This window comes from Bombyx mori, chromosome 1 (assembly GCF_030269925.1).
Source record: "Bombyx mori chromosome 1, ASM3026992v2".
Classification (NCBI taxonomy): Eukaryota; Metazoa; Arthropoda; class Insecta; order Lepidoptera; family Bombycidae; genus Bombyx; species Bombyx mori.
In genome coordinates, this window is record NC_085107.1 from 9,650,351 (window position 1) to 9,658,220 (window position 7,870).

The 7,870-nt window shown below is 34.8% G+C and overlaps 1 long non-coding RNA gene across 1 annotated transcript; it reads right to left on the minus strand.

Annotated features, from left to right (window-relative positions):
* Nucleotides 1-3,989: 3,989 nt before the first annotated feature.
* Nucleotides 3,990-6,330, minus strand: LOC134199783 (uncharacterized). The gene is made up of 2 exons (XR_009974406.1): nt 6,049-6,330; nt 3,990-4,569 (listed from the first exon to the last, which is right to left on the minus strand). It is a non-coding gene; the product is annotated as an uncharacterized LOC134199783 (long non-coding RNA).
* Nucleotides 6,331-7,870: the final 1,540 nt, after the last annotated feature.

The window sequence follows — 7,870 nt, forward strand, 5'->3', positions numbered from 1 at the left end:
TGCACGCCTACAACAATACTTATACGTTTTTCTCTTGGTACTTTTCCGTAGAATTGACCCGAATGGTTTTCGTATATTGTACACGATCGTGCAGAAACGAGGTCTATTTGGATCCTCATTCTGTGTATTATATTTTCTTCATTTGTTTACCTTTTCTTTTCGGTACGATGAGAAACTCATTTGCAAGAAGGCGAACCGTTCCGTGAAATTACCGGTGAGGAGTAGTAGCCACGGCACTAGTATAGTTTACGACGGGTTTATGAACACAAAACCAGCCGTGATAAATACGGAAATTTAACGCATTGCGGATTTTCTTCAAGAAAATAGTCTTGTTACATAAATTTTAATGGATTTTATTTGTGTGTTTGTTGAGTGAACGGTCGTAAATGCATTTACCTTTGCTTGCCGCTTCAGAAGTTATTTTGTATTTGAAGACCGTATTCATTTTTAGATTAAATTATAGATTGGATTTGCATATCTTTAACGCTGCAAGATCTAAGCCGTCTTTTATAAAACACGACTCGGCGCTGTGTAGTGTATTCGTTTTTTTACATAAAATATTTTGCTTACGAACAGAAGTTCCCTGATTATTTTATTCCTACTTTAATCATTGCTTTCTAGTACAATATTAAATATAATCGGGAGCAATAGATCTTTTCGGTCACAAACAGTTTGCGGTTCATATTTACTGGTGGAAGGAACTCTTGTGAGTCCGCGCGGGTAGGTACCGCCACTCTGCTTATTTCTGCGGTGCGGCAGTAATGCGTTTCGGTTTGAAGGGTGGGGCAGCCGTTGTAACTATACTAAGAACTTAGAACTTATATCTCAAGGTGGATGGCGCATTTACGTTGTAGATGTCTATGGGCTCCAGTAACCGCTTAACACTAGGTGGGCAGTGAGCTCGTACGTCCGTCTAAGCAATAAAAAAAACCATAGTCCGGTAAATAAATATTCAATTTCAACTAATGCAGTCTTTCTTAAATAGCATAAATATCATATTTAATATTGTAACTATCATAGTTTCCTTGACAACTGATCGAATAACTAAGTGTCTAGTAACTCTTTAACAAAACAAAACATCGCGAAAAGCGCCTTTATATAACAAAATTAAAATATTTCAATAAAATAGAACATCATCTATTTGTACCTTTATTACATGCTACCTGCCCTAAGATGTAAAGTTTGACTAAGGTTATTCTTATCACCTCGTATCTAGTTTAATATAATACATTCACAGAAAATATAATGGTATTATTCAAATCAGTTAGGGCTGATGATCATTTCTATGATGGCACTGGAAATCTTTCTTTACGGCAAACGTAGGTATGTGAGATGACAGTGTCAGACGTAAAAATAAACGGATCAGTAACAAGTCTGCAATTTTTCAAAATGACAGCGCCAATGCCAACAGTACTCTAGGCTTCGACAAAATCCAAATAATCAAGCAAAGAAGCAGTGATGTCATATATGTTGCGTGTAGGAATATGTGGTTGTTAGGGTTTCTTGCGCAAAGAAATCTTCCATCGAGGGAGTGTCCGACACTGACACGCAATCCGAAAGTGACCGACAGTCCTAATGTTGTTATTCGGAACTAACATAGATGCAAGATTTTTATGAAATTATCCTAATATTCAATAGACACGACACACGAACCACAAAATAACTCTTTGTATAAGCGGCCCGCTCCGGCTCCGCTCGGGTTTTTAACAATATTTTCAACGATATTTGACGTTGTTTTATTTTTTTAAATAAAATAACACTTATTGCGGCGTAACTATAATAGTTAGACATATGCTGTCGCGACACTTTTTGTAAATAATAAGTGTTCTACAAAGTCGTAGTACATTATTTTATTCTATCATCAATAGTTTTCGCAGGGCACGCGATGTAAAGAATATTTTAGGTAAATTTTTTGCACCTTGGGTTACATTATTGGAGTTTTAGTAAGAATCCCTAAATTTTTTTTCAAAAAAGATTATAGCCTATGTCACTCTGGAATAATGTAGCTTTCAAACAGTGAAAGAATTTTTCAAATCGGTTCAGTAGTTTCGGAACCTATTCAATACAAACAAACAAAGAAATCTTTCCTCTTTATAATATTAGTATAGATGTCAACAGTGGCTAAAGTCAACGAACTGTGGATTAATTTTAATTGCATTGAAAATATTGTTTTCATTTTAAATATGAAAGAAGATATTTCATACATTTGAGGAACTTTCTACAAAAAAACAACCATTATATTTTTGTTTTGCAAAGTATTGCATCAACAATGTAGCATTCCTGGTTGTTTTATTGCTGTAACTATCTCCTCTTGCGTTCACCGCGAGTCGCTGTTAAATGTTTGAAGCTTTAAACATAGTTTATTACTCTGAATGTTTGGAAAATATAAAGTTATGTATTCAACAATAAAGCAAAAAAAAAACCAGTACTTGGCTTTATCCGACGACGGAAATCAGTGCTCAGAGGCCCCCAGTAAAAAGTTCCTGAGAAGGCGTTTTATTAGGGAACACTCTGGTCTGAATTTCAATTTAGAGGAAAGTACCAGTACTCGTTTTTATTATGTTTGATGAATAGTCATCATCCGGCTGGTGTCAAATGTATATTGAAGTGTTCACAGCACAATTCCCGTCAATTACCTTAAGACACGAATTAGAATGGCTAATTCATAACGGGAGACTCTCAAACCGGCACGATACTTCTCGGCAAAAATACACTCCCTCACCAGATACCATACATACCTATCGGGTGTTGGTCTTGAATGTTCAATGTTCAGACGAGCTCAATGCTGTTAAAGCCGTCACATTACGACGCGCGATTGAAGTCTCAATTGCCATAGAATAAACCTAAACTTGTTATATGTTATATATCGAAGACGTGTGACTAATATATCCTTATGTATAATTTGACTGAGCCTATACTGAGCCCCCTTAGGACGGAAGTGCGATCTCGCATATGTCTACTGCCAAGGTCTTTAGAATACGATGAATAAGATAGCAACAATCACTTTAGGGTATCCATGAGTATAGTAACCATCTTTTATATCGCTTACCGCTTCTACACGAAAATAAGTGGAAGCAGGGAGAATAAAATTTAAATAAAAAAGTATTAATGCCGTTATATTGGCTTTAAAGTGAGCTCGTTCCGGTACGTGGGGCTTGGTGTGTTTTTCCTCATTTTTCGGTAATGGCACACCGACTTCGGTTCCGTCTCCCGTTTCACTCGATAGTCATCGATGATTGATTGCGTCGCTTTCGCACAGCTATTACCGTAACCAGTCACTCGGCAAATCTTAAAAGGACTACCTCGGAATTAGGAACGAATGATAAAATTCTCTTCGTGTTTTATTTTACTCGTGTACAACAAATTCAATATGAAATAGTTACTCAATCTTTTAAATTTCGAATTTGATATTAGCAAGATATCCAGTAGGTACCCACAACAGTATTACGGCTGTTGAAATATGCAACGTCTTGTTAATCCGTTTTGAAAGTTACTTTTATATTCAGCAAGAGATTAATTATAAAAAGGATGGAACGTCGGTCGCATTTTTCGGCAACAATATATCTTTCAAAAAGTGATATGAAAATTCAGAACAAAATGACGCCGAACACGATTACGTGTGAACACCAGACAATAACTTAATCTAAAGAAAAATTTGTATTTTTATTTATAACTATGTATAACATTTCAAAAAAAATCTTTAATAAGTTTTTTAGATTTGTAATGCGACTTGGCTCTGCCACTGACATTGCTAACGACGATGATGACCACTCAACATCAAGGTTAGGCTGGTCTACCACGAAAGGCATTAAAAATAGTTTAACACGGTTTTAAAGTTTCAACTATGCTAATAGTTTCCACATGAAATGCTTGTTATTTAGGACGGAAATGGCGATATCTCTTAAGCTGAAAACCCCTTCACTAGTCCCCATACATACATACATACGTACATAAAACAAGTGAACCATTGCTATTAAAATAATAAAATCTTGTTCCTGTTTTTACTGATCTATTTACTAAGGCTTAAAGTATTTAAATAAACAAAGACAATGATTAAAGTGAAACGTCGCCACATAAAATTGCGTAAACGAGACAAAAGATATATTATTTGATAATTTCCGTTTTCAGGTTTAGTTGGATTTTCTTACTTCTAAGAAATTTTTACCCTTGACGTTGTCGAAGTCTGGAGCCCAAAAATTTGTTCATATGCCTCAATAGATGAATGTATTTGAATGTTTTATTTTTGCGTATGTCCTTCTAATATTAAAGCGTATAAACGGTTTGATCTAAGGGCATAGCGACGTCCTCGGCTTTTATATATATGTAGACTCGTTCAATATTGTGTGATAGGAGAACGTGCAAGACACGCGTACTTACTAGTAGTTTTAATGGCGTTGTGAACAACATTCCGGTCCGACTTCGTCGTATCGCTCAGGCCAAGGCGTTCTACTTCCAACTAATGGTTACTTATGTGCCAAAATCTTTTTCCGAAACTTTACCCTGTTTCTTTTTACGTTTTCTTGTTCCTCTTTATTAATTACTAGCGGCACGCTCCGGCTCCGCTCGAGTCTTTAACAAAAATTTAAACGATATTTGACGTTGTTTTATTTTTTTAAATAAAAGAACACTTATTTTATATTCGATCATCAATAGTTTTTGCAGGGCACGCGATGTAAAGAATATGTAAGGTGATTTTTTTACACCTTGGGTTACATTATTGGAGTTTTAGTAATCACTAATTTTTTTAAAAAAATATTATGATCGCCTATGTTACTCGGGAATAGTGTAGCTTCCAAGCAGTGAAAGAATTTTTCAAATGGGTTAAGTAGTTTCGGAGCCTATTCAATACAAACAAACAAACAAATATTTTCTCTTTATAATATTAGTATAGATAATTACTAGCTTTTGCCCGCGACTCCATCCGCGTGGAATAGTTACTTTGGCATAACGCTAAATTTTACCCCCCACTTCGTTTACGTAGAAAGTGAAGATATTTTTGGATTATAGAATGTTAAGGAGCTATTTAAACCCCTATTTTGAAACATTCTTTATTGATGCTCCACTTGTATCGGCCTTACCGTAATTTTATATAGCCTATAGCCTTTCTCAATAAATGGGCTATAAAATACTGAAATAACTTTTCAAATCGGACCATGTAGTTCTTAAGATTAGCGCGTTCAAACAAACAAACTCTTCAGCTTTATAATATTAGGTATAGATATTTTACATACATATCTGTCGTACGTGTTTTAAAGAAACGTTCCATAAATAAATACTATGGTCGTTGTCATGGATACCGGTAAATACTCAGGCGAGACAGTAGCTCTCAAATATATTAAGTGTATAATCTATGACAGTAGCAAGTAAAATTAGACATCGAATACTAAACTTAAATATAAGAAGCCACAAAAAGGCAATCGATCGTTTATTCCATGGTCTCGGCATGTGTCCGAAACCATTTATCTCAACTGTAGTACGAACTACAAAGCAGAGGAAAATTAGGGAAGTAGGTTTTGTTTTTGGAATTCTGCTACTAGTACTGTTAATAGGGGAAGCCAGAACCACACAAGATCAGCTACGAACGGTCGCATCTCAAATAAAAATCCTCTGACCTACAAACCAAGACACAACAAGGCAACGAGGCACAACCAAGCTAACTACCATTTTTATATACTTAGTCTACTTTAATATAATAATTATTCATTATTCCAGTTGTAAATTTTTTTTAAAATGTTATACTGCAATATACCTAAACGACTTAAACTTAAATTACGAAGGGCACCACGACCAAAAATCAAGTTTAATTGAAGGGTCCTAATTGTATCCCGAATTTCGGTCCTTTCTTTGCCGGGATTACCGCATCGCTACTTAACGTGAATATTTCTTTAATTAAATGCTTTAGTCGAGTTTTCTTGACTATCGAGTTTAAATTTTATTATGCCGTAGTAGACCGTGGCATTCTTTAAACAATACGACGGACGGGTTTCTTTGTTCTGCAAATGAGATCAAAGTAGGAAAGATATTTACGTAGGCATGCGTATAACTTACCCTGAATTTTTAAGCTTCGTTTGATTTCCTTTTTACCGGTACTTCAGGGACACTATTGAAATCAAATACATATTCACATGAACCTCCTCGATTTGCATGCCTCAGTCTGAAGTTAGGAAATATTAAATTGAAGCTAGAAAGAAACCACAATTTTGAATCGGTCTTCAGCTTCATAAAGTATTTTTTTATTGGCCTTGTAGGCAGACGAGCCCACCTAATGGTGAGTGGTTACCGTCGCCCATGGACTTCAGCAATGTAAGGGACAGAGCCAAGCCGCTGCCTACCGCTTAATACTCTCCACAAGCCTCTTTTAAAGAAGGACATGTCATAGCGCTCAGGAAACACCGTGGAGGGGAACTCATTCCATAGCCGGATTGTACGTGGCAAAGTACAGAGTAAAGTATTGTAAAATACCTTTTACACTTTCGGTATAGGTTTCAGTATTTTATATCTTAAAGCTATAGAATGGACTAATCCGGCTCTGGGTTATTATATTCGATTTACGATTAATCCAAAAACTGTAATTCCGTTGCACGGCCGAAATAAATTTGGGTCAGGTCCAGCTTGAAATGAATAAAAAGTGCAAATAAGTCATAAAAATACAATGAATAAAATTATCATCGTGCCAGGAATGTGTGCAAATACACACCGGGAGCAGCACGATTGCTCGTACACTTATTAAACATATTTGAAATGTACGGTTATAGATTTTTTTCTGCGCGGCAAATGATGCGGTCCGGTGCGAAATCTAGATAAACGTGATAAATGGTCAGAATTCGAACGGTGACCTTTATTTTTTTATTTTTAAGGATATGTTTTCAAGTTAAAAAAAATGAAGATTGTATTTATAAAAAAAAATTGTAGATTGTTTTCGCCATTTGAAAAGTCCCTAAGCTTTATTAAGTACATTCAAGTTAAAGAGGTCAAATCTATTTTAAGACACACAAAATCTAAAAGACCTCCCGAATTTCATCAGACTACACACAATAAATGATATATGTATTCATTATATTCGTCTTAGTAAGCAGAGGACAAGTACTTAGTGGAGTGATGAAGCGTTGTCATCCTACATGGGAAGCAATGCGGGCTGAATGGCAGCTGCCAAGATGAATAGCGAGATTTCGTAATGGTGATTATCACCTCTGTCAGAACTATTGGCAGATATCTGTTTGCTCCTAAAATAACGTAACGACGAGTATCAATAACATAAATAATTATTATTTGTGGTCTCGATTACTTTCGTTTTTTTTTTACAAATCTGTGACGTACTTACAGTATTAAGCATTTATATATTTGTAGAATATACATATATGGAATTAAACGAATAATCTATAAAATAGTCTAATTAATTGATATATATTTACGCGTGTAGATACTTAATTTTAGAAGCAGACTTCTTCTGTTCTTGTTTGACAGTTATAAATAGACCGATTAGAAATTGTAGAAAGAGATTTAAAAAAAAACTATTCGAGTTTCTTTCTTTTCTTTGAATTTTCTGAGAACATTTAACATAGTAATGTATATATATTTTTTTACATTTTCAGAAAAAAGAGATTTCAAAGAACAAAAAACTCTCCGACTTTTTTTAAAAAGCTGATATTTTGACGCGAGAATTTTCGCTTGAAAATTAAGTTGTTTTTTCGATATTAAGTCAATATACGGTGAAAAAATAAATCAAAAAAATTACAGTGTCTTTAGGACATAAAAAGGTAAGCTTTCAACGAATTACGTGATTTTTTTTTTGCATAAGACGAATATAAAAAACCAAAAACTTGATTATTTGAATTTTTCACATAAATTTTGAGGTTATGTGAAAAAGGTG